The following is a 26,658-nucleotide window of genomic DNA, read 5'->3' as shown; positions in this document are numbered from 1 at the left end:
TCACTGAATAGTTAGATTCCGCCTTGGTGAGAGTGCGGCTGGCGTAAGCGACAACATATTCTGGATACCCAGTCTTCCGTTGGGCAAGAACTGCGCCCAACCCCACACCGCTCGCGTCAGTGGGAATTTCGGTCGGACAGTCAGGATCAAAATGGCGCAGTATTGGGGGGGGAGACCAGGAGGCGACGTAAAGTGTCGAATGCGGCATCGCAGGCGGGTGACCAAGACGAGAGGTTCGGGCTGCCGGCAAGAAGCTGCGTTAAAGGGGCGATGATACAGGCGAAATTCCGGATGAAGCGGCGGAAGTAGGAACACAAGCCTACAAAACTGCGAAGTTCTTTTATGGTGGTTGGTTTGGGAAAGTCAGCGACGGCGCGAAGTTTGGCAGGGTCAGGAAGAACACCATCTTTGGAGATGACATGACCTAATATCGTCAGCTTCGTGGCACCGAAGTGACATTTCTTGAGGTTTAGTTGTAGCCCGGCTGCAGTAAGGCACGTGAGAACACGCTGGAGGCGAAGTAAATGGGAAGAAAAATCTTTGGAAAAAACGACCATGTCATCCAGATAGCACAGACACGTTTCCCATTTGAGCCCGCTGAGAATATTATCCATCATTCTCTCGAATGTGGCTGGGGCGTTGCATAGGCCGAATGGCATGACATTGAATTCATACAGGCCGTCTGGTGTGACGAAGGCGGTTTTCGGCCGGTCAGCAGCAGCCATCGGGACTTGCCAGTATCCAGTGCGTAAGTCTAAGGACGAAAAATACTCCGCTCCCTGCAAGCAATCCAGTGCGTCGTCGATTCGGGGTAGTGGGTAAACGTCCTTGCGAGTAATCTGGTCGAGACGACGGTAGTCCACGCAGAACCGGATGGAGCCATATTTTTTCGTCACCAAGACAACAGGAGAGGCCCAAGGGCTGTGAGAAGGTTGTATGATGCCGCGCTGTAGCATATCGTCGACATTTTCACGAATGACGCGGCGCTCTGTCGGCGAGACGCGGTACGGTCGCTGGCGCAAGGGGGCGTGCGTACCTGTGTCAATTTCGTGAGAGACGGCGAATGCACGGCCCAAAGAAGGTTGGGAAAGGTCAAAAGACGCGCTGAAGCGTTGGAGAAGTTGTAGTAGCTGGTCACGTTGAGCGGGCGGAAGGTCGGTAGTGATGGCGCGATGAAAGACGTCGGCGGAACGCGGATCGGGCGTGGTCGCACAAATGTCCAGGAGAGCAACCTCGGGACATGCACGGTGATCAGAGAACTCGTAGGCAAGAGCAGGGTCCAGTTCTTCGATACGACCGAGGCATTCGCCGCGAAAGAGAGAGGACGGGCAAGCAAAAGGGTTGGAGACATAAATGGCACAGTGACCACTGGAAATCGTGAGAACGGCGAAAGGAATCAGAAGGTGGTGACGGCGGGTGGCAGCAGTAGTGGGTGTGAAGAGAACAGGGCTGCTGAAGGCAGAGTCAGGTAAGAGCGGGACAAGGACACAAGAAAAGGGAGGTATGGTGGTGTCGGCGGCTACGAGCAGTTTAGCGGAGGGCACAGGCAGGTCGCACAGGGAAACGTTACACACGGAAGATAGCGCAAGTTCAGCACGAGCACAATCAATCACTGCATGGTGGGTTCACAGGAAGTCGCATCCTAGGATGATACCGTGAGAGCACGCACTCAGCACAACAAACTCGATGAGATATTCTACGTCGTTGATAGAAACCCGTACCGTGCAGGCTGCGATGGGGTGGATGCGCTGCGAGGTGGCCGTACGGAGCGAAAAGTCAGACAGGGGCGTCGTCACCTTGCGAATTTTGCGGCGAAGAGAGTCACTAATCACAGACACAGCAGCGCCCGTGTCAACGAGCGCGAGAACAGGTACACCTTCCACAAACGCCTGAACCACATTAGCGGGAGCAAACGGAGGACTTGGTGAGTTTGCAAAAGACGCAGTTCTTGCCTCCGGAACTGCGGCATTCAGTTTTCCTCTCGGAGAGGTTCCGGTCGCCGAAGCATTGGGGAAATTGAATGGCGGCGAGGCGAAGGCGAGCGGCGAGTCGAGTACTGGGGGCGAGACATAGACGAGCCAGAAGAGCCATTGGGCAATGTCGGCTCGTGATCGTATCCGTGATCGTACGGGTGCGCAGCATCCCCATAGCGAGGCAAGCGCTGACGGCAGAGACGTGCGACGTGCCCTGGAAGCCCACAAGCGTAGCAGATGGGCCGATTATCGGCGGTGCGCCAAGGGTTCGTAGGATGTCGTCGTGTGCGAGGAAACGAGGCTGGCGGAAGTGGCATGGACGGGTTGGAGCATAATAGGCAGGGCTGCTGCGGTACGAAGGAGAGGCAAGCGAGCGCGGTGTCAGTTTGACGGCTTCCGCATAGGTGAGTGGTGCTGCGACAGGAGGAGGCGGGGGGCTGGACGGCAGGACTGCAGCGACCTGCTCCTGAACAACACGGCGGATAGTCGGCGCAAGGGAGGGCGCTAGGTCGGCAGTAGGGCAGACAGGGTCTGGAACGTGATGGAGAAGAGAAAGCTGGCGGGTGATTTCCTCGCGTATAAAATCTTTCACGCGCTCCATTTAGAGGGTTTGGTCCGAAGACGAGGGACCAAGGGCCAAGCCAGCAAGACTCTCGGGAGGCGCACCAGACTGCCGCGTAGAAGCGCGTTGCTTGCGCAACTCGTCGAAGCTTTGGCACAGCTCGATGACGGCACTGACGGAGGTGGGGTTCTTCGCCAGGAGCATTTGGAAAGCGTCATCTGCTATGCCTTTAAGAATGTTATTAACTTTGTCGGCCTCGGACATCGAAGGGTTCACGCGCTTACATAAATCGACAATATCTTCAATGTAGCCAGTGAATGTTTCGGTCGGTAGCTGTGCTCGAGCACGGAGACGTTGCTCGGCGAGGAGTTTCCGCACGGCGGGGCGGCCGAAAACGTCGACGAAGCTTGTCTTGAATGATGACCAGGTGGGAAGGTCCGCTTCATGGTTACGAAACCATAAGTTGGCAACGTCTGTGAGATAGAAGAGCACGTTGCTCAGCTTGATGGAATCGTCCCACCGATTTTAAGTGTTGACGCGCTCGTAGGACGCCAACCAGTCGTCGACGTCCTGGTCGTCCGTACCGCTAAATGGGGAAGGGTCGCGCTGTCGTTGGACCCCGGAACAGAGGACGGTGGCAGGGGTGGCCGGCGACGACTGCGTCGAAGTGTTTGGCATTGCTGGCGGTGCAAGTAGCGTTCCGCTCCTAAGTTCCAGGTTGAGCACCGGGACGGGGATCGAAGCACCTCCACCAAGTGTACAGGTGCGTCTTCGAAGCACAGGTCGGAGGCCGTTGATCAAAGACGCGTCACGGCAGGCACACACCCAGGAGTCACACCGAAACCAGCACAGCACTTCGTTCTCCTCTTCGTCCCACCGCGTGAACGGCTGCCGGTCGTTCCCATTACATACTAAATTTCTGTATAATGCCTGATGAACTAGTCTAGCGGGAATTTAGTTAACACTTATTTGGACAGTAAGCTGATCGGCACAGACGAAGTGCAGTATCCTGTTCTTTGTTTTGTGCTACGGATTGATATAAAATATTTAAACACATTGTTGAAGACGTGAACCTTAGCCACACCTGCAGCTGAGAGGTCGCCATACACGCTGCTGCTGATCCCACCTGGTGCAGAACGTGGATTCATCAGCAAAGATGACCTGGCCCCATTCGTCGACACCCCAGTTCTCGTACGCCCTAGCGAATTCCAGCCGCTGCCGGCGTTGATTCTCTGTTAAGTAGGGCTTCTGCGCTGCAACACAATTTTGTAGCCCCGCTTCGTTAAGGCGCCTTCTGATTGCGTCGCATGACACTTGAATACCCAGCTCTTTCTTGATTTCTTTGGCGCTCAAGAAGGGATCAGCGCCGGCTGCGGCAAGAATCAGTTCGTCGTGTTCTCTTTCAGTGACCTTTGGCCGTCCACTTCGGGGGGCGTCAGCTATTCTTCCGCGATCATCTCGGAACGCCTTCACCACTCTTGTCACGGCTGATTTTGACCTTCTATTCAGACGACATATTTCTCTTTGGGGCACGCCTTCCACGAAGAGGCGTGCAATACGACTTCTTTCATCCTCCGGAACGCGAGGCGGCATCGTTGAAACACACGCACCATCAATTGTGGTTTCAAGAGCAATGAATGGCGAGCAGGAATTGTGCGTCGCAATAACAACGTATCAGTGCTAATGTAATCAGTCGAAACCAAATGCTTGCTAGTCCGGCAACGCGTAGTGTAAGGTAACATTTATTGAGAAAAGGTTCGAGCAAAAATGCACCGGCGCTCCGTCCAGCATCGCCGCAGCTGAAGCAGACGCGCAGCGATGGTCTCACAGTGATTAGGCGACTATGACGAGCGTCAAGAGCGCATTACAGGGAAGCAAGCGATCAGACGTGCCTGATAGCGAAGGAAGGGCAGGCATGCGCAAAGAATGAATCTGCTGGGGAAGTGCGGCGAGCCTCGACATCAGGCGCGGTTGCGGCAGATAGCGCTGCAAGGCAAGTTTTGCGTAGCTCCGCCACGCGCTGGACGTCCCGCAATATTTTGCTGCTGACAGTACCTGGTTGAAGAAGCCATGCGATGCTAAAGGGGCACGTAAGGCCTGCTCCCTGCTGTTGACATGTCCCGGGGGGCAAAATCCGACTGTGTGGCCTGCTCGTGCCCCCCCCCCCCCGCCCACGGGGGGGGGGGGGGCACGATTTACAATTTGCCCACGGGCCTATTCTTTTATTTTCGAATTGGGTTAAGCCTATTGTACGTATGCGGTGCAGACAGGGGCTTATTATTATCATTTCCTTTTATGTCGCCCCAACTTAATCATTGTTGACATGTCGCAGTAGATAGCCGTTGTCGATCAAGGTATGGAGACTTGCTGCAGCTGTAGTGAGGACCGACCCTTAAAAAATTCTGGCTGTTCGACGTCCGTAGTCTGAGCCTCGGCGAGGACGTCAGCTGTTATCTGCAAAAGGCTGATAGCTGCCACACGTGAATGCACGTCGGCGACCACGTTCTCCTTACCGCTGACGTGTTGAATGTCGGTGGTAAACTGGGCAGTGAACGAGAGCTGGTTCTGCTGAACCGGTGGGAGTTTGTCGTGGCGTTGGAGAAGGCATAGGTCAGAGGTTTATGATTGGTGTAGATAGCGCAGTGCTGTGCTTCTAAAATGTGGCGAAAGTGTTGAACTGCTTGGCATATCGCCAGAAATTGCCTGTAGTAAGCTGCCCAACTCGACGGGGCTGGTGTTGTAGTTTTGTTGGTGGGACTGGCCGCAGAAGGGGCCGTTTTCCGAGCTGATAGTTCCTTGGAGATGAACGGCAAGGGACGCCAGGTTTTGTCTACGCGTTGCATAAGGGTGGCGCTGACGGCGAAGTTAGAGGCGTCCGTGAAGAGCCCCAAGGGAGCGTCTGGCACTGGATGGGAGAGTAGTGTGGCGGTGCCGAGAAAAGATTTGCATTCTTAGGAAAGTTGCGTTAAAGCCGGTGTTCACGTGACGGGTTGGTTTCCTCGTAGACCAGCCAAGGCATCATGTAGGGGAGCCTGGTATTCGGCTGTGTGTGGCATTAACCGCCTGTAAAAGTTCAATATGTCGAGTAAACAGCGACGGTCTTTAGTGGTCCTGGATTGAGGGTGATTTTGCAAGTCTGAGATACGTTGAGGCAAAGGTCGAGTTCCCTCTGATGAAACTTCATGGCCGAGGAATTTGACGACTGAAACGCAGAGCGTGCTCTTTGTGACATTGACGAGTAGGCTGTGGTCTTCGAGGCGTTGGAAAAGTGAACGAAGGTGCGTGTAGTGTTCGTCGGCGTGACGGGAAAATACCAACATGTAGTCAAGATTGACGAAGCAGAAGGCGAGGCCACGGACGACTTTGTCGATAAAGCGTTGAAAGGTTTGTCCAGCGTTACTCAGGCCAAAGCTCATGAAGGGAAACTCGAACAAGCCAAAAGGGGTAATGATTGCGGTTTTCTGGACATCGTCCTGGTTCTCAAGTATCTGCGTGTAGGCCTTCACCAAGTCCAGCATGGAGAAAGCGTGGCAGCCATAAATGCGATGGGCGAAGTACTGTATGTGGTGAACGGGGTACCTTTCCGGAATGGTGCTGGCGTTAAGGGCGCGGTAGTCTCCACAGGGCCGCCAACCTTCGGTCTTCTTCGTGACAAGGTGAAGTGGCGAGGGTTATATGCCTTCCTAGCGGTGGGCGATTCCCTCACGGAGCGTGGCTTCGAACTCTGCTTTGCCTATGCGCATGCTGTCTGGGGCAAGACAACAGGCGCGGCAGAAAACCGGGGGACCTGGGATGATCCAGTTGTAGTGCACCGTGGTGTGCTGCACATCAAGTGGCAACCCACCAGGGTGCGTCAAACCGGGAAATTCGGCGAGGATAGCGTGGTAGAATTAATTATTTTTGACACCCAGTACAATGATGCTTGCCTGATGGATAGTCGTTCGCTGTCCTGACGAAGAATGTCCCGTTGTCGCGTCGAGGAGACGGTCCTGCTGGCAGTCCGGAAGGATACTGCAGTGAGCCAAAATGTCTGAGCCGATGTTTGGCTCACTGACGTCGGCGATGACTAAATTCCAATCAAAGCCACGGCGTAGGTTTTCACGCTGCACGTGCAGGCGGAGTGAGCCGTAACTCTTGATTGTAGACCGGTTTGCCGCGCTGAACTCTAAAGACATAGAAGGACGGTTACCTTTAAGGTGGGCTCGTGGGTAGCAGTAGATGTCGGAACCGCTGTCGACAAGGAACCCCTGCTTTGTAAATTGGTCGGAGACGACGATACGACGGCCTCCAGGTTGGAAGTTCACAGCCGTGTCTACGAGCTACCGTTGGCGTTTCCCTGATGTCCAGCGGAGCAGGGTGGTCAACATTTTGCTGTGTCGCCGAAGCGTCGATGGTAGTAGCACCGGTAGTCGTCACCAGGCTGCTGCGACGGGGTGTTGTTAGGTTTTGCGGGTGGCGCGTCGGCAAGTGTTGATCCAGGCGTCATTGACAGGAGCTGAGCTGTAAATTGACATCGTCGATGCGGCGCGCAAGCTCTGTGGTGTTCAGCGGTGCGGCGACAGCCCGGACGGCGAGGGACAACTGCGGCAAAGAGACCTGGATGACGCGATCAGTGATCCCTGGAAGTTGGTCGAAAGGTAGCGTAAGCTTAACGTGCCGAATTGCCTGGACGTGCGGTGGAAGTCGTTGAAGCGAAAGTGCTTCCAGTAAGGAATTCTGGAGTTCTATGTTGCCCGCGATATCACGCACGTTTTGGAGGAGCTGCGAGGGCTTGCGCTCGGCAAGTTCGGCGTACTGTAGTCGCCGCACCTTCTGGAATTCTGAGAGGGACAGGCGGCGGATGAATTCAGTCTTGAGGTGTTCATAAATGTTGGCAGTTGGTGGGTTGGCAAGGGTATCCCGGACCTCGTTGGCGTAGCGGCCATCAAGGTGGGTGACGACGTGATCGTAGCGAGTCCGGTCTCTAGTGATGTTTGCGAGAGAGTATTCGACTTCGACTTGGGTGAACCCATACCTCGGGCGAGTCGGCCTAAAACGGCGGAAGCTTGACAGCGACACGCCTGACATCGCGCGGGGCAGCGTGAGCCATGCCGTCTGCAGGGGTTTTGACGTCCTCTGTGGAGCTGGCGGGATGCTGCTGCACGGAAGAATTGAGTTGGCCATGCCGTTCCTGAAGCTGTTGCCCTTGCTTGTGAATGGCGATGTGTTATTCTCCGTTGTCCGGGTCACCAGGTGTGGTTTGGTTTATTGGCGTTTAACGTCCCGAAGCAACTCACGCTATGAGGGACGCCGTAGGGAAGGGCTCCGGAAATTTCGACCACCTGGAATTGTTTAACGGCCACTGACAGCGCACAGCAGAGGGGCCTAGAGAATTTCTCCTTCATCGAAATTCGGCCCCCGCGTCTTCCGGGTCCGCAGCCGAGCGCCGTGACCACTGAGCCACCGCGGCGGGGACCTAGATGTGGGATGTCGTTTTTGCCGAAGGACGAATCCGAAAATAGAAACGTAACAACTCTGCATTCGGTTAGCGGTAGCCGTGGACGAGGATTGCAACGCTACGCTCGTCTCATTAGCAGAAGGAAAAAGCCGCTCTTTCCACCCGGGCAGCTTGTTTTTGTAGCCACCGTAGGCGACGCATGCCTCGAGTGACCCAGCGGTGGCGTTGTGTTTTATCGGTAACGTAGTCCAGCGCGTAGCCACGTTGTGCTGGGCCGGTGATAAGGCGGAGGCTGCGCGGAAATATGCTAAGAGCGTGTCACCACAATGGCTACACAACACAATTTTTGATGCTGAAATATTTTCCTCGCATTTTGCCGTCTAACGCAAACATCGCAATGCACGCGGCTATGGTGCCTTTATTCTTGTGGACAAAAGAACAAGAAGCATGTCACTGTCCTGCAGTGACCCTTCTTGGTAAGTTTTACTGTGCAGAACTGAACTGCAAAGGCACTGCACCTCGCTATTGGATCGTATTATAGGCCCGCAAATTGTACTAATTCCCGATAATTTGAGTCAATGCCTCATGCTCAGTCGTCCTTGGGTTCTGAAAGAATTCTTTTTTGGTGGGGATCTTGGCTTCCCTGAAATTGTGGGAAAAAATAAACTGCCTCTTTCATTACGTAAATCCAGTGTGCATTCAGCATTTGGGGCACTACTGAGCGACTGTGGTTTTCGTAAGTTTCCTACTTTGCCTACAAAATACACTGGCTCCCGCTCTACAATTCTTGATCATGAGGTTTTTATCGGTACTATTCACTGTAACCCGTTAAAATTCAGAATCCGCTAAACCTTTTTTTAAACGATGAAGACCACTTTAAAGGATTAACACCGGATCTGTTCGCGTGTCTACCCGAGTTTGAGGACCCTGAATGTAGGGAAATGAATAGCTTATGGAACCTTTTCAAGTATGAACTTGCTTCTCTCGTTCACCGACATGTCCCTTGTAAAAGGATTACTGGAAAACGCAGACAAGATAAACTATCGTTCAATAAAAGCATACTGGCACTTGTCAATAAAAAGCGTCTAATTTATCATCGCTCCAGGAATGGGAGGCCTCATGCTTTTCCCGACCGTCTCAGGTACTGCTCGGAAGCACAAATAAAAGAAGGTATGAATAATTTTTCTGTTCATCTGAAAGAAAATTACGTACAAAACCAAAGAGAGTACGGAAGCACATCCAGTAGAATAGAAATAATTCGGTTGTCATACTCACTATTGCACACGTCAAACTACTTTAAATGATGATGCTGGCAAAGCGACACTTTTTAAATGACTATTTAAAATCAGTATTGGTAGAATGCTTCAAGGGAAGTCTCCTCTCTATTACGCAGTGCCTTCCTGAACCCATGCGTGATGTTGTCATCTCGGAGAGCGGAGTGTTTTTCACTGCTACAGTGTTTTAATCCGCCTTCTGCTCCAGGGCCAGACATTATATCTAATCAGGTTTCGAAGAACTGTGCCCGGGCTCTGGTGCACTTCCTTGTTATTTTATATAACGAGTCGCCGCCTGATAATGAACTTCCATCAGACCGGAAGTCAGCGAGTGTAGTATCCGTTCATAACTCATCCAGCAAACAACTAGTTATCACACATCTCTAACAAGTGCATGTTGCAAATATTCATAACACATAATATATAGTGCGTTAATGAAGCACCTAGTGCATAGTAGATTTTTCTAGCAATATCAACATGCTTTTAGATCCCAATTTTCATGCATCAACCAATTGTGCGAGTTTTCTAATAAAAAGCCTTCAAGATGTTTATCCTTTTCGACTTTGAAAAGGCATTTGACACCGTTCGACATGTTCTCTTATTATAGAAAATGTCTCTTCTTGGTTTACCCGCCTCAGTTATTTAATGGATGCAGGATTACTTGTTGTAGTTTACGGCGCATCCTATTCAGCTGTTGATGTGACGTCTGGTGTGTCACAAGGATCAGTTTTATGACCGCTACTATTTTTTAATTCATAATAATGATCTTACTGAGGGACTGTCGTCTCATATACGCGTGTGCGATGAGTGTGTAATTTAGAGATGCGTCCGCAATTCTCTTGATGTTGGCGTTCTAAAGAGTGATTTGAATTACGCGGCATCATGGTGTGATATGGTGATATGGCATCATGGTGTTTTATGAATTGCTCTCCACCCTTTTTGTTATTTGATGACTGGTCGTCTACTGTGCTGATACCCTTTTTTCGTTGCTGATACCCTCTTTTGATTTCTGCGTATGCTGTTCGGTTACAGACATTGCTTATATTGATGATTTTATTCATGTATGACTTGATGTTCAATTTAGTTGCTCGTTTTCTGTCACTGCCGTCTGAACAGGAGAGGAGAACTCCGTCAAGCGGATAGCCGCTTTTTTTCTCCCCTCCTCCATCAAATTGTATTTGATTTGGTGGAAATAAAGCATTATTATATTATATTATATTATATTATACTATATTATATTATATTATATTATATTATATTATATTATATTATATTATATTATATTATATTATTATATGTGGAAAATGCGCCTCAGTATAAAGAAGTCCTGTCACGTGCACTTCGCGCAAAAAGGACAGCCCGTCCCCTCTGAATACCACATTAATTGCCACTCTCTCAAAGGCTGACGGTGAAAAAGGACTGTCGACCACCGTCCAAAGTCACCGTCAGTATGTTTGCCTCCGACCAGACGAGTTTTCGTCCAACTCTCGACTTCATCTCTTAAACGCGTTGATAATTTCAAGTATCTAGGCGTCTGACTATTCACGGAGAAAGCATGTGGACTACTTGGCTACCGAAGTAACAAAGGTAGCGCTGTATTGAGTTCCTTTAAACAAATCTTTAAAAATGCGCCCCCGACCTTCAAACACGCGTTCTGTATCTCACTAACATACGCTCTATTCTAGAATATGCATGCACAATCATGGACCCTCATGCGCATAACCAGATTAGCCTGTCCCAAAGGGGAAAATTCTTGACACTGAAACTTTTACACAGTGTATATAACGGTGACACCGCAATAGACGAAACTGTTTACCTGAAGGTCCCACACTATATTTCCTTTCGAACTGATCACCTGAAAAGAATCAGAGATTGCTTTCCATACGACGGCTTTCGCCATTAATTTTTTCCCATCATGATAAAGGAATGGAATCACCTGCCTGAAGGAATTGTCAGTATTCCTTCTACGATGTTTTCCTGCGCTCTGCTTGAGGCATGTTTTCAGTGACTTTCGTTAAATATATTACGCTATTTTGTATTATTTGTTTTTGTTGTGTTTGGATTTCTTGTACTTGACTTTTGTATATTACTACACTCATAACCACCTACAATAATGGCCCATAGGCGATCTAGGTATATGCATCAATAAGTAAATAAAAAAATAAACATGTAAATAGTGCGGTGTCACATCAGTGGAAATTTTGTTTCAGCAAAAAATGTTGAGTGAAATCACTTACTGCCGTGCGATAATTATGCAAGATATGGAGAGTCGAAAACACTGTCTGGTTTGTTTGTCTTAGTAAGGCTGACGGCGAAAGTGATAAAACCTCTGTCACGAACGCTGTTTGAGTTCAAGACGCGTTTTTAACACTTTCTGCACTGTATTTTTTATTTTAGTCACAGCTTTTATTTAGCGTTGTTCCACTGCGGATTTGTTCCGCTGCAGAGAAAAAACTGTGGTTTTTGCGTCAGAAAACAAAACTCGCCTCCAAATCTGCGAAACGTATAGCTTATTTAACATACGTGAGACCTACATGCCCGATGATGCCAGAGATGAGTGTGCCAGCTTCATGCGGCACCCCTTTCAACTCGGCCTAATCGGCCACATTTATCTATCGATACGTTGACGGAAAGATTCTGTCACACAAATGCCCAGTTCACTGCAGTTGTCTTGTATAGCGGACAGTAAGAAATCGGCTAGGCTAAAACTCCTTTTTTTATTACCAAGGAACGTCTTTAACATTGACATAACAAATTCCCTATTTTTAGCAGACTCGAAGAATTTATGAAGAAGGCATGATTATAAATATCGCGCTCAAAAATCACGCATTAATGCTTACGCCTACTCATTTTTCCCGAGAACTACAGCCCGGTGGAATAACCTACCAGTTGCTCTTTCAGAATCAAACACGTTGTCGTCATTCATTATTGTTATCAACCAGAACTTTTAGAATGCAGTTTGTATGCGTTTCAATCTTGTACTCATAGTTGTATTGTTTTCCACTTTTTCTCGAAACCTTACGTTTTGTTATGAAAAAGCTCTTTTTCTTCCTCAACACTGCGAACACGCTCACCGGCCAACAGTACTGGAAAATAAAACCTCTTCTAAGGATATGACAGAAGCCAACAGCCACAGAAACCAACGGGCACAGGGGATTTTTATTTTATTTTTTTTAATTTATTTTGCGGTGTTGAACAATTTAGAATATTACTGAATATGTTATAGCTTAAAACTAATTGATTAGAAAAGCAGACGAAAAAACAACCACATGCCGCCGGTGGGATCCGAACCCACGACCTCCGAATTACGCGTCCGGTGCTCTACCTCTGAGCTACGACGACGGCTGTCAAATCTTCTACTTTCGAGGGTATTTATGTTTACAAGTAACCTAACCTTGAGAGTGTTCATCATCGCCACCCACGTTCATAAGCGGCGGACGTAGAACGTCCGACGTAGAGCGGACGTAGAGCGTAGAAGAGTTCACAGAGAATATCTAAGGATATGTAAGCCCTATAACAAATAAGGAAAATTTGAAGTTTCTGGCGCTAGTATTAATGGAATTAAAGGTATGGCTTCAAATGCAATGTCTCAGTAGGTGTAAAGAGCGAAAAGAGAATATCTAAGCCCCTTAGCCGCAGTTGGCTACCTGAATTTATGACAAAGAAGTGAACGAAAAAGTTTATTTTGCAGTGTAGATTATTCTGAAACTGGAAACGAATCTTTACCCTTCCACGAAGATGCCACTCTCTCCTGTTGACCTGATGTTACGTCACTTATCATCATTATTCTCGCCGACAGGCGAGTGTTTCAGGGGATAACACTTCACGGCCACAACACACATTTCCAAAACTTGCTTAGCCTTCCTGGAACCTGACTGTTGACGAGATCATGTTTTTCACTATATCTGTAAACGCCCTCTGCTATGAAGTTTCGTAAAGCGCTTCAGTAACGCCTAGCAGGCATGAGGCACAGTGGTTCTGGCTCGCGCCTCAATACGAACCAAGCGTTCACAGTACGCCAGTTGATAATTTGGAAGCCAATTCTAATGTCTGCTTCTTCATCATACGCGGTTCTGTACACGCGGCAAGAAATCCATCTTATCCATAGCTCCATGGGGCGTAGATACCTCTCGGCCAAGCACGAAGTAGTTTAGCTTTAGTTTATGGGGTTTAAAGGGACACTGAGGAGAGCTCCATTAAATTTTTTATTATAGCAAAATCCGATAGTTCGGCATTTCATGGCTTTGTTGCCACTTGGCCGGCAGCGAAAGATGCATTTATTTCCAAGAAATTTGGATTCGAAGTTGAAAACGTTTTTCTCGACGCTCTGATTCAAACTTGGGATTCTCCTATGACGACACAGGAGTAACTGACGTGAAACATGACGTGCACATGACGTAACGCAGGCTCCGTGATTTCTGGCGCCAGCAGTGCGGCCCAGCAGTGCGGCCCAGCAGCAGCCGAAAAGAAAGCTACCGCCGGCCGCACGTTGAAGGCATCTATCGGCTAATGCGGCCGTCGCTTCGTTTACGTTTGCGCCGGCGTTTTGCCAGCGTTACAATGGATCCCGTTCTCGAAGTCGTCAACGAAGTTCTCGCAAATAGACACCTTTAGCATACCGTGTACCTTGTTACCGTTAGCGGAATGCCGGGAGCCCGCATACCGCTGCGAGCCGGCGCTGATTGGTCCCGGTGCTGCACGAGCGCGCGTAGCTGTCGGGTACGTGGCGCCATCTGGCGACGTCAAGGAGATTTGCGCATGCATTTGCTGTGCCTCAGTGATTCGTGGTCCTCGTGTTGCTAGAACTATTGGTTCTAGCAACACTGTTTTGTCCTATGACGTCATGAAGCTTGTACTTGCGAGTTTGGCCTGTGGCGGCGATACCTGTATTTTGGTTCTTGCTCTTTTCTACGTTACAAGAGCTTTGTTGTCAGTATGAATGGCGTTTTTGTAATCAGGAGCTGGTACTCTGTCGACGCAAGTCAACTTCAATTTCTCCTCAGTGTCCCTTTAACGTCCCAAAGCGACTAAGGCTATGAGAGAGGCCGTAGTGGAGGGCTCCGGAAATTTCGACCACGAACTAGGGCTTGTATATGAGCGCGCCATACACGCGTTTTCGCTAAAAAACTGTCAAGCACGCGACACATTTCTCTGTGTTGAGGGTGTGCCACACGTGCTCGACAAGCGGCGGTGCGCGTGTTGCAGTGTGCATGCCCCGATCACTTCTTCCAGCTCACTGCCGATGCTCATACTCAGAAATCGCGATAAAAAAAGTAATACTGCAATCTCTGGGGCCCCTTGGCTGTGTGCCTTTGGTACTCTTGCTGTTCGTTAACACCCGCACTGTCATTGCCTGGTTTGATACAAACCACTGATCTCTCAGTATTCACATTCTACGGTAGAAAAAAAATTTCATTTCCTGGTTTATCGAAAAGCTCTAAAATTTCGTCTAGAGGCCAATGACCTCATTACTGTGAGTGCACCGCTAAAAAAAACTAAGAAATGTTCTTCAAGAACAATCACGATCATTCAACGGCCACCGTTGCAATTCGTTCAACCCTGGTGGCGTCAAATTCGCCCTTGTCGAAAACATGATGCAGTGTGTGGGTTTCTAAGTGGACACAGGCCACCACCCACCGCGGGTTCGAGCTTCGCGCGAGCCAAGGGCCCCGATCAGCCGTCACCACACACACACTGGGACACCGATGCGGTGCACTCAACCTCCGCTGGGAGGAGAGCGATTCGCCGCAAAGAAATAGGCCTCCAAGTTCACAAAGGAGACGTTTATTCACGTCGTCCTTCAGCAGTACACACACACTCAATCGTCACCCCGTCCCGGGGGCGCGCGCGGAGCAAGGCTCCGCTGCGCGCACGAAGCGACTCGAGCAATGCGCGCCGCTAGCACGCCGCTGCAGGAGAACGTCCCCGCGGCAGTGCTGTGATCTCTCTCTCCCGTGTCGACCGTTGGGCCGGTTGCGAGAGAGAGTGGGCAATCAACGCAAGGTACGCCTGTCGGAGGTCGCTGGACCCCGCTGGACAGGCTCGAGCCGCTGCAGGTCAGAGGACACGTGCGGGCGAGCTCGAGTATATGCACTGGTCCGAACGGCAAAGGCCGGCACGGACAAACAGTAGCGTACGCACCTTGCGCTGTCTCGGAGGGATCTCTCTCTCTCTGGGCCCCGCTCGGACGGTCGCGCGGTGCGCGGCCGCCCAGAGCGGGTCCCGGATTCCCGCCAAAAGGCGCCAATGGCAAAGGCCCTTGGGGAGCCGGGGCGGAGCTGTGGCTAAATGACAGTGATTAGTCAACCAGCCGCCTCTCCACCGCCTGAGGCGGGAGCAAGGGAAAGAGGAGAAACAACGCGGGAAGCCGGCACAGCCGAGCAACGGCAACGGCGGAAAGCCAGGATTCCCACATCCCCCTCTCCTTAAATGCCCTCCTACCCATCGGCAAAGCACGCGGCCAAATAAAGAAATCAATACACAAAAAAAATAAGCTACACTTCAGTTCCAAAATAAAGAAATGAATACACAAAAAAAACTAGCTACACTTCAGTTCCAGCCAGAACAACGTAAAAAAAACACACAAAGAAAAAAAACAAGGCAAACAAACAAACACTGGCATACGCTTCAGTAAATCAAAACAGCTTGCAGATTATATACACGGTACACAAGAAGATGTGAATTCAACTGTACAACTATGTGACAGGTGGATGTCAGCCTCAAAGTTCGATGGCGCGGCCCAGTAGGCCGGTCGGCGACTCACCGCTCGCAGACTTCAAGTTGAACGGGTTGGGAGGGCCGACGACTGATGGCGGTCTTCTTTCCGTTGATGACGACGGGGCCGCGGCAGAGCACTGACCTCGCGCCCTTGGACACGACATCACGTTCGGCACAAGAGAGTTAGGCACCCCCTTCACGCCGGCTGAAACGGGCGAGGACGTTCGGCGGCGTCCTGATGTGTAACCTTGGCCACAGCGAGGGGTCCTTCTCATCCTCGCGCTCACGCAGAAGCACAGCGGCACAACTCACAGGCGTCGCCTTGGCTCATGGTTACGCGCGCACACAGCCACAGCCACAAACACGCATACACCGGCACGTGCGCGGACGCTGGTCGGCGACAACTACCGCCCCATCAGAAGCGTCCAGAGGCGCCGCGGCGAGGGTCAAAAGATGCACTTTCCGCCCCCCATCGCCCCAAACGCCCCGCCAACTTCCCCTCCAAACGGGCCGCACAATACTCGCACCGCGACACACGGCTCCTTAACGAGCCCACCACCCACAGTCGGGCCGGAAATGAGAAAAGGCTCGCTGCGCAAACGACACCTAATCCAATCTATTCCTTCTAGAAGATAAGAGCAAGCACGAGCGGGCTGAAGTTTGCCTATGTACATCTGGGTACGTTAGAACGAAAACAGACGTACAAGCAGGAAACGAAAGTGGCTGGAAACTGACTAAAAGCAAACAAATAAATAAACAGATAAACACACAAGGCTGGAACTGAGCATGCTGCAAAAACAACAAAAAAAATAACACCGTGCTTCACCTGGGTAGGGCCTGACGAGAAAGCTCGCCAGCTAGCTGAGGCTGCGTGCCTTCGGTTGCGGAAAAGTCCGCCGTCCGGCATCAATCACACCGGTGACCGTCGCCTCAGATTGTACCGGTGCTCCGTACGCTTGCGTTCCGCAGCACCAGTTGTGCCTTTGCGCTTGCCTTTGATACCAATGGGTACCGACGCAAGCTCGTCAGACCATGACGCGTAGGCCTTCAGGTCTGCGATGTGGGCACGGCTGGTTTTCCCCGTAAGGGGATCCTCCAGCAGGTACGCGAGTGGCGACCAGACTCTGACCACTCGGTACGGACCAAGCCACTTAGGAGCGAGCGAGGCTGAGAACCCCTTGCTCGCATCGCTAAGAACGTGGTTGCGCTTCAGGACAAGGTCACCCACCTGAAAAGTAAGGCGGCGGTGCTTGCGGTCATATTGAGCCTTCTGTTGGGCTCTGGCTGCCGCCAAACTCTGCCTTGCTCTGTTGAGAGCCCGACCAAGCCGGTGCCGAAGCGTCGACGCATAAGCAGAGCAGTCTGCCCGCGTCTGCTCATCCCCGAGCTGGCTCTGCACGACGTTTGACATCGGATTCGCCAGCTCCCTCCCGAAATTGAGGAAGGCGGGAGAGAAACCAGTTGAGCGATTCTCAGCTGTTCGGATGGCGAACGCGAACTCACTCAAATGGTCTGCCCAATCCTTTTGACACTCGGCAAAGGCCGCAAGCATTGGCTTGAGCGTTCGGTTAATTCGGTCGGTCAAATTGGACTGGGGGTGGTAGGGTGAAGTGGTGTAGTGCTCGATTCCGAGGGAACGGCACGTGTTAGCGAACACCCGAGCGGTGAAATAGGACGCATTGTCCGTGATCAGTCTTTGCGGAAAGCCGAACCGACAGAACACTTCCTGGAGTTTATCCAGCACCGCTCGTGCTGACACTTTCCGAAGGGGGTACAACTCAACCCATTTGGAAAAGTGGTCAGCGACTACCATCAGGTAAATGGACCCCTGCTTGCTCCTGGGGAAAGGCCCCATCCAATCGCAGGTGGCCATCTGCCACGGACGCACACTGTCAATTGGTTTCATCATTCCAAGCGGCTTGCCGCCCCGTGACTTCACCGCTTGACAGACATGGCAGGAAAGGCAATAGCGGAAAATGTCACACTTCATGCCGGGCCACGTCACCGATTGACTCAGTTTTGCAAAAACTTTGGAGCCACTCAGATGACCGGCCAGTGGTTCGTCATGCGAGAATCGCAAAAGTGCGCCTCTTAGACTTTTGGGGATAACCACCTTAAACGGGTCGATGGACTCGTCATCGGTGGCTATGTACTTCAGCACGAGCCCGTCATGGTCCAGCAAATATGAATCCCCGGGGTTCGCCGCGACACACGCTGGCTTCTGCCCCCCTGCGCCCGCTACAATACCAGTAGCGTCACGGCGCTCCGTCTCCCTGAGACCGTCGCTCATTACGCGACAGAAGGGGTCATTTTGCTGGGCTTTCAGTAGCTCTTTACGGCTGAAAACGATTCCAGTCATCCCAGAGGGGAGCGTGGTCTCGTCCCCACTCAGGTTTGCAGCCAAAATTTCCGTTCGCGTCGGCAACTCAAAGGCGCTCACGAAGAGCTTCGCCTCTCGTCCTCTTTGCGAAGCGCTGCTTGCCTGGTTAGCGGAATGGGTTAACCCGTTCGCGGGCTCTCCCTCCTTGCCGCCCGGCGGCTCGTCCGCTGTTTCGCCCCCTCCGCCTACAGGCGTCAAGGCGCCGCTGGCGAGTGGGGCACGGGATAGCGCGTCAGCTACCACGTTTGTGCTCCCCTTTCGATACTGCACGGAAAAGTCGTAATGCTGTATCAGGAGAGCCCAGCGCGCCAGCCGACCCGCAGGCTCGCGGAGCCGCATCAGCCAACTGAGCGCACTGTGGTCTGTCTGCACCACGAATTGCGTTCCATCAAGGTAGACGTCAAATTTGCGCAGTGCAAACACGATGGCGAGGCACTCCTTCTCGGTCACGGAATAATTCCTCTCCGAGGGCAGCAAGGAGCAGCTGGCAAAGGCCAGCGGTTGCAGCACGCCATCGAATTCCTGTAGGAGAACTGCTCCTAAACCCAGATCGCTGGCGTCAGTCTGGACTACGAACTGTCTGGTCAGGTCGGGTAGCCTGAGCTGCGCTGTCTCGGCAATGGCACTAGACAGGAGGCGAAAGGATCGCTCTTGCTCGGGACCCCATCGCCACGCTGCAGTCTTTCCCAAGAGCTTGGTCAAGGGTGCCTGCACGCGGGCACAGGACGGGATGAACGACCGATAAAAATTGGCCATTCCCAGAAAGCGGCGGAGGCCGCGTACGTCCTTGGGCGCGGGAAATTCGAGTATGGCTCGAAGTTTCTCCGCATCAGGCTCAATGGAGCCCTCGCCCAGCGTGAACCCTAGTAACTGAACCCGGGTCCGCGCTATTTGGGCTTTCGCAGGATTCAAAGTCATCCCAGCAGCCCGTACCCTCTCGAGCACGTCGGCAATGTGGCCTAAGTGCTCATCGAAGGTTCGTGAGTAAATCACGATATCGTCCAGGTAGCACATGGCGTGGGACCATTTCGCTTCCCCCAGGACGCGGTCCATGAGCCTCTGAAAAGTCGCAGGACCATTGGAGAGACCAAAGGGCATACGAATGAACTCAAACAGCCCTCTGTGACACGTGAACGCGGTCTTAGACCGGTCAGTGTCAGCCATCTGGACCTGTAGGTAACCTTTGGAGGCATCTAGCGTGGAAAAGTACCGCGCGCTGCCCAGGTTTCCTACGATTGAGCTGATCGTCGGGAGCGGATAGGCATCCTTGCGAGTCAGCGCATTTAGACGGCGATAATCCACACACAAACGGTGGCTGCCATCTTTCTTAGGCACCAACACCACCGGAGACGCCCAGGCGCTGGACGAGCGGCGGATAATGTCCGCCGACAGCATCTCATCCAGCAACCCATCAATCACCTGCCTTTTCGCAAGGCTGACGGGTCTAGGGTTGCACTTCAAAGGAAGCGCGTCTCCAGTGTGGATCTTGTGGCTCACTAAAGTGGTACAGCCAGGTTGATCCGTGAAGAGCTCATCGTACTGACGCAATAGCGCTGTCAAACGAGCCTTCTGTGTGTCATGCAATGTTACCGCACTGGCGGCCAGCGGATGTGGTGCCTGGTCGTGCCGCGCCGCTCGGTCCCACTGGGGAGGCTGAACGATGGAACGCTCGACACAAGGGCGTGGCCCTGTCCGCTGAGCGTGGCACTCTCCGAACGCCTTCACTGCGCAGGCAGATACTGACGCCGGTGGGCTAATGAACGGCTTAAGCTGGGAAAATGGTCCGTCGCGATAGCCGCCATTCGCAATGTCCACCACGATCCCGGTTTTCAGGAGAAAGTCCCGTCCGAGAATCATGGGCACACTGAGCCCTGGGAGATGGATGAAACGCGTGCGTCTCGTCCGCTCTCCCCACCTGACAGTCAGCCTCGCGGCGCCAGCCGAATGGGCTCCGCCTTTCGCATGGTTGAATGCCGTACGGCAGTCCCGCAAGCGCACAGAGTGCTTTTGCAAGTGGGACAACACCTCTTCACCGAACAAGGAAGCGCTGGCTCCCGTATCCAGTAACGCCGAAAATTCGCGGCCAGCAATGGTGACCGGAATAAACGGCGCGTGCGCATTAGCAAGGCAGATTGCTCTGTACGCAGAGGGAATTAGCAGAGATTGGCCCGGTGGTCCCTTTACGACCGACCCCCGCCGCCGTTTCCCTGCCTCGCAGGAGGTCTGGCTACGGTGCATTCTCTTGCTAAGTGGCCCCTCTCTTGGCAGCGGAAGCAGCGCACACCGCCGCGAGCTTGGTCGCGTGACAATGGCGCCTCTCCCTGCCTGGGCCCGCCCGCTGCACGACCAAAGGGTCGGCCGAGTCGGGTTTCCCCCTCCGCTGTGCGTTGGAGCGCTTGGCGCCCCTCAGCACGCGCTTCAGAAAACGGTGCAGCGCAGGCTGCCCGTCTCCCGTACGAGTAGGGATCGAGAGCTCTGTCGCTCAACTCCCATGCCTCGTTTTGCCCGCTAACAGCTGCAAAGGCAGGTTGTGCGGGTGGTCGCCGGTTGGGTAAGGGCAAGGCCCCTCTCCATGCACAACGTGGCTCAAGGGCCTCGCTTGCCGGCGGTGGCGGACGATAGGCGCGCGCGGCGAGAATGTCGCCTTGAATGCGCTTTGCCTCGGCGGCCAGCTCCTCCAAATCTCAGAATCGGCCGCCGCGCAGGTAAGCCGAAAAGGTCGGATGTGCCTGCCTGATCGTCCTTTCGACACGCTCCTCATTCGAGGCTCTGGGCTCGGCGATTGAGAAAAGGTCTTCCATCGCACGAATATACTCTTGCAGCGACTCATCCGGAGCCTGAGTACGGAGCTCCAGCTCTCGCCGCATCCTACGCTCGTAGTCAGCGGGCAGGAATGCTGCACGGAACTCCTCGAGAGTCGCTGCCCGGTGGCCGGAAAGCCGATGCCACCGAGCTGCCGTGTCAGTCAGCGCTGCGGGGATGATGTGTGCAAGCACCACCTGCTCAGTGAGACCCATAGTTCTCTGATAATGGGTGAGGGACTCAAGGAAATCCCAGGCACTGAGTAGGTCATCATACCGGCGGTATGTTGGCATGGGCAACTTGACCGCGGGGTGAGACAACAATATTTACGACTCTGATATAAGGTTGTAAAGGCTTTTCAGAAAACATTTAAAATTCGTAACGTTAAAGAAGGAATGATTATTGAGATTTGAGTCTAAAATTTTTTATACTTTGGCTTCTTCAGTCATTCCTGCCATGCTGCTGCTTTATCCAGCAGCAGATGTAATTGGGCAGATATTTTAAACATGGGCAACGACCCGTCCTACAAAGGACCAGAGTGAATCAATCCATCTTCAATATTGGGCCCACTATCTACGCTGCTAGAATTTTTCTTCTTAAGACCGCACAGCAGGGTGGAAATGCGACAATAGTGATGCCGAGAGCAATAGAGATCCCAGAGGAACCATTGTAGCACAAATGACCCTATGGCGCGGACTGGCTAAGACGGACGGCGGGTCGAAAGGAAAACACAAAGCAAGCCAAGCAAGGCAATAAATTTGATTTCCCGGATACACTTGGGGCATGAACATTAGCTTACCAGTATGCCCCATGAGGAATTATATACAAGTTGTGTCCTGCACCAGCTGTTAATGCGAGAGGAACTTGCGAGGCTAACAAAAAGCCTAAGAGCTTAATTTCAGGAGACGGGCAGGTATAACGCTAGAAGAGAGAAAGAGAGAGAAAGAGAGAGAGAGAAAGAGAGAAAGAGAAGAGAAAGAGAGAATGATCAAGGGAACGAACACGATGTGGGTACATATTGGTTGAAATAAAGAAATGACCTTGGGGAAGGCTTGCACTTCGAGTCAATGGCCCAAAGCGAAAACTAATACGTTTGGAATATTCGGTGGGATATTTAAATTGAATTTTAGAAATATATTGTAATCTTGAATGCAGAAAAATTATGTAGGAAATAGGTTCCTGAAATTTCATGCTTGGTATTTGAAATATATTGTTAAAGTCTGCCAAGAAATATCTCACTTAAAGCATCTTTCCAGAAGGTTTCAAGTATGTGAAACAATATGTATGGAGTTTTAGCATCTTGAAAGTTTACATCCGTAAATAAGAAATTAATTCATCCGAAGCATTATTCAATTCTAACAGGCAGCCCTTTTAAACGCATTTGCAGCACACTTCTGGCTGCCGTAGCACAGTCTGTTGCTTGAAATCGCTTTGGGGGAAATTGCATTGGCCTGTTGCCGATGTATTTGACGTGTGCCTTCGTAAATAGCCAATCAATTCGTCCAATGTTTACCTCAATTCCACCAAATGGGCAGTCCGCGTACGGATGTTTGCAGCGCTACCACGGAACAAGAAGGGCTCGAAATGATGTTTCGGGGAACAGTGAAAACTCTCCCTTTCCGTCGCCCTTTCGCTCTAAGGGTAGCTTCTAGCAGGAAGGCAATCATCACTTATTTACATTAAGTGTGGAGAACGCAATAGCATTATGCCGGCATTCAAGCGTTTGGCAGCAGCGGCAGCGGACTGTTTCTACGCCGGATCGCCTGACATCGTCTGTTTTTTTTTTACCACTTCGCATACTGCTGCAAAACTTTGGACGCGGTGCCGTGGACACCGAAGCACTGATCTGCTATCTTCAGAGAAATCGACGGAAAAGCAGCTACGTGCAAGCCGACGTCACAGTGCTATGAAAGCCACGGACTACGCCCCTTAGGCATTCAAGCGTTTGGCAGCAGCGGCAGCGGACTGTTTCTACGCCGGATCGCCTGACATCGTCTGTTTTTTTTTACCACTTCGCATACTACTGCAAAACTTTGGACGCGGTGCCGTGGTCACCGAAGCACTGATCTGCTATCTTCAGAGAAATCGACGGAAAAGCAGCTACGTGCAAGCCGACGTCACAGTGCTATGAAAGCCACGGACTACGCCCCTTAGGCATTCAAGCGTTTGGCAGCAGCGGCAGCGGACTGTTTCTACGCCGGATCGCCTGACATCGTCTGTTTTTTTTTTACCACTTCGCAGGTTGGTGCCACGAATTTTTGTTGTACTGTTTTTTATGTACTGTTACAACACTCTGCGGCCGCTGCTGCTACTGCTGCCAAACCAGTTTCTTTGTTTACTCTGTGACCCTGTTACTTTGCTGTAATGCCGGGCCAAACAAACTGTGTATCGTGCAGAGAAAAACTTGGGGATGAAGACCAGTATGCCACATGTGTAGAATGTTCCTTCAGTTACCATTACGGTAACTGTTCGGGGGGTTTCGAGAAAAGCGGGAAAGGCAAAGGTGCTAAAAGTTCATGGAAATGCCCTACTTGTAAAGCTGCTCGTCTGAGAGGGCAGAAATCATTAGACAAGCACAACAGCGAGGAAGGCTGTGAACACACTGGCGTACTGGCCGACATCAATGCGAAGTTGGCTGTTTTGGTCGAGATGAAAGTGCAAGTTGATGGTTTGGCGGGTTTGCGAACAACAATAGAAAGTCTTGAAACATCTGTTCAACTGATGTCTGAAAAGTATGATGAAATTCTGGCCAACCAAAAAAAACAGGATTCTGATATTTAGACCCTCAAAAAAAGAATGGACTACCTTGAAGCAGCTGATCATGCAAATGAAATTATCAACCTAAAATTGCAGGTCAATGAGCTTGAGCAGTACGGTAGACGACAAAACCTTGAACTTCACGGACTTAAGCAAGATGAGGATGAAAATTTGCTGTCAAAAGTGAACAAGCTAGCCGAGTCACTTGGTATCGATTTACTCGAAGAAACTGACCTCGATGGAATTCACAGGCTCCCCTCGAAAAACGCAAACCCTCCAGTTTTAATACGTTTCGTGAGCCGCAAGACAAAGGAGCAATGGCTGTCCAAATCTCAAGAACTCAGAACGCAACAATCGGACCTCCGGTTCTATGAAAACCTGACAGCCAAAAACAAGCGACTTCTCTGGCTTGCTCGCGTGAAGGCAAAGGAAATTGACTACAAGTTCACGTGGGCACGAAATGGGAAAATTTTCTCAAGAAAAAGGGAAGGCGACCGTGTACTATGCATTGCTTCTGAAAGCGATCTCGAGAAGATTAGATAGTTTTCCATTTATGGTCTGAAGCTCTAACCCTGATTTTTTTTTTGTTCAGTATCACTATGGCTTACATTGACATTATTTCTTTCAATAAGCAAATGTCAAGCTTGAAAAAGCCTGAAAAAAATTATTTCTCATTTCTTCATTTAAACGTCCGAAGCCTATGTCATAAACAGGATGAACTGGTCACATTGTTGAACGAACTGTCGATAAAATTTGATGTCCTGGTATTCTCGGAAACATGGTTGAAAAGTGAACTTGATGCTTTTAATCTTGAATCTTACACCAGTGTTTCTCAAACAAGGGGTGACAGGAGAGGAGGCGGACTCACTGCATACATAAAAAATGGAAAGTCCTACTACATACTTTCCGAAATTTGTGAAAACAATGGGGATGTTGAGGTACTGTCAGTGTCTTATAATAACATTATTGTGATAGCAATTTATCGACCCCCGTCGGGCTCTGAACACATGTTTTGTAATTACCTTGAAAAAATACTGGACTTTGTTACAATTAATAATATGAATGCAGTGATTGTAGGTGATATCAACATAAACCTTCTCTGCAAACAACCAGCTACTAAACACCTCCTTGACCTGTTGCTTAGCCACGGATTTGATAACAAGGTTGAATCTCCAACTAGGGTGACTGATTTTTCTGAGACACTCATTGACGTGTGTCTGTGCAACTTTGGCGGTTCTGGTGTAATTTCAGGTGTCCTGACTGTTGGTCTCAGTGATCACATGCCCATTTATAGCCTCATCCCACACCACACTGAATACAAAGATAAAAAACAACAAGAAAGCACTTATCGGAGGATTAATGACGAAAGTATAGCCAATTTCAGGAGTCTAGCCATGAACGCGGATTGGAGTGCCGTCCTATCTGAAAGTGATCCATGCTTTGCGTATGGAACATTTCAGACAATTGTTGAGTCACTTTATAATGAGGCGTTTCCGCGGCGGCCAGCAACGAAACATAAAAAGTCCAGGAAACCATGGATCTCAAAAGAACTTTATGACCGCATACTACATAAAAATCGCTTATTCTCAACTTTTATCGAAACAAAAAACGCAGAGATATTTCGAAATTTCAAGAAAATCAGGAACAAGCTAGGGGCCGACATAAAAAAGGCTAGACAACAATACTATTTAAACAAGTTCTCGAATACTACATCTCCAAAGCAGAGTTGGGCTCTCGTAAACGATATCCTCGGGAAAAAACCAAACAGTGTCCTCTCTTCACTAAACATTAATGGGATAGAATACACGGGGATTGAGTTGGCAAATAAATTTAACGAGCATTTCCTTACAGCTGGTGTAATGGAAAATGTAGATCCTCTCTGTAAAGAGTCTACAAGTTACATAAAGAAGACATACACAAATTCAATTTTCCTGGAACCATGTACTGATAATGAAATTGTAGACATAATTAACTCACTCCGAAACAATAGTGCTCCGGGAATAGATGACATCCTGACACGGCCAATCAAATTTGTTGCAGATATTTTAGCTGCCCCACTAGCACCAGCATCATGCTTAACACTGGTAGGTTCCCAGACTTGATGAAAGTGGCTCGTGTAGCTGTAATTCACAAGAGCGGTGATGCCAACAACCTCAACAACTACAGACCGATTTCCGTTCTCTCAACTTTTGCGAAGGTTGCTGAACATGTAATAAATAATCGCCTGTATAATTATCTGGCACGACACAAAATTATTGCAAAAGAGCAATATGGTTTCCAAAAGAATAAAACAACAGAATCTGCTTTGCTTAATATTAAGGAACAGCTAATTGACAATATAGAGAAAAGACTAGTAACAATAGGAATTTTTCTTGATTTAAAGAAAGCTTTCGACTCGGTAAAACATGATATCCTTCTCCAAAAACTGGAACGGTACGGGGTAAGAGGTCTTGCTCTTGAGCTTCTCGCCAGTTATTTAAAAAATCGTTTTCAAATAACCCAAATAAACGCAGTATCATCAACACCAGGGGAAATTGTAGTTGGTGTACCACAGGGTTCTATTTTAGGACCGATACTATTCCTTCTGTATATTAACGACATAGTGAACATACCTCAGACTAAGAACATTATTATTTACGCAGATGATACTAATGTGTTCTTTTCAGGAAATAATATCGCTATCTTAGAAAAAGAAGCAAACGTATGGCTACAAGAACTTTCTTCATGGCTGGAATCTAACCAATTGAAACTAAATG

This window comes from Amblyomma mixtum, chromosome 8 (genome assembly GCF_055824585.1).
Source record: "Amblyomma mixtum isolate Tamu chromosome 8, ASM5582458v1, whole genome shotgun sequence".
Classification (NCBI taxonomy): domain Eukaryota; kingdom Metazoa; phylum Arthropoda; class Arachnida; order Ixodida; family Ixodidae; genus Amblyomma; species Amblyomma mixtum.
Note: the sequence above shows the minus strand (reverse complement) of the source record.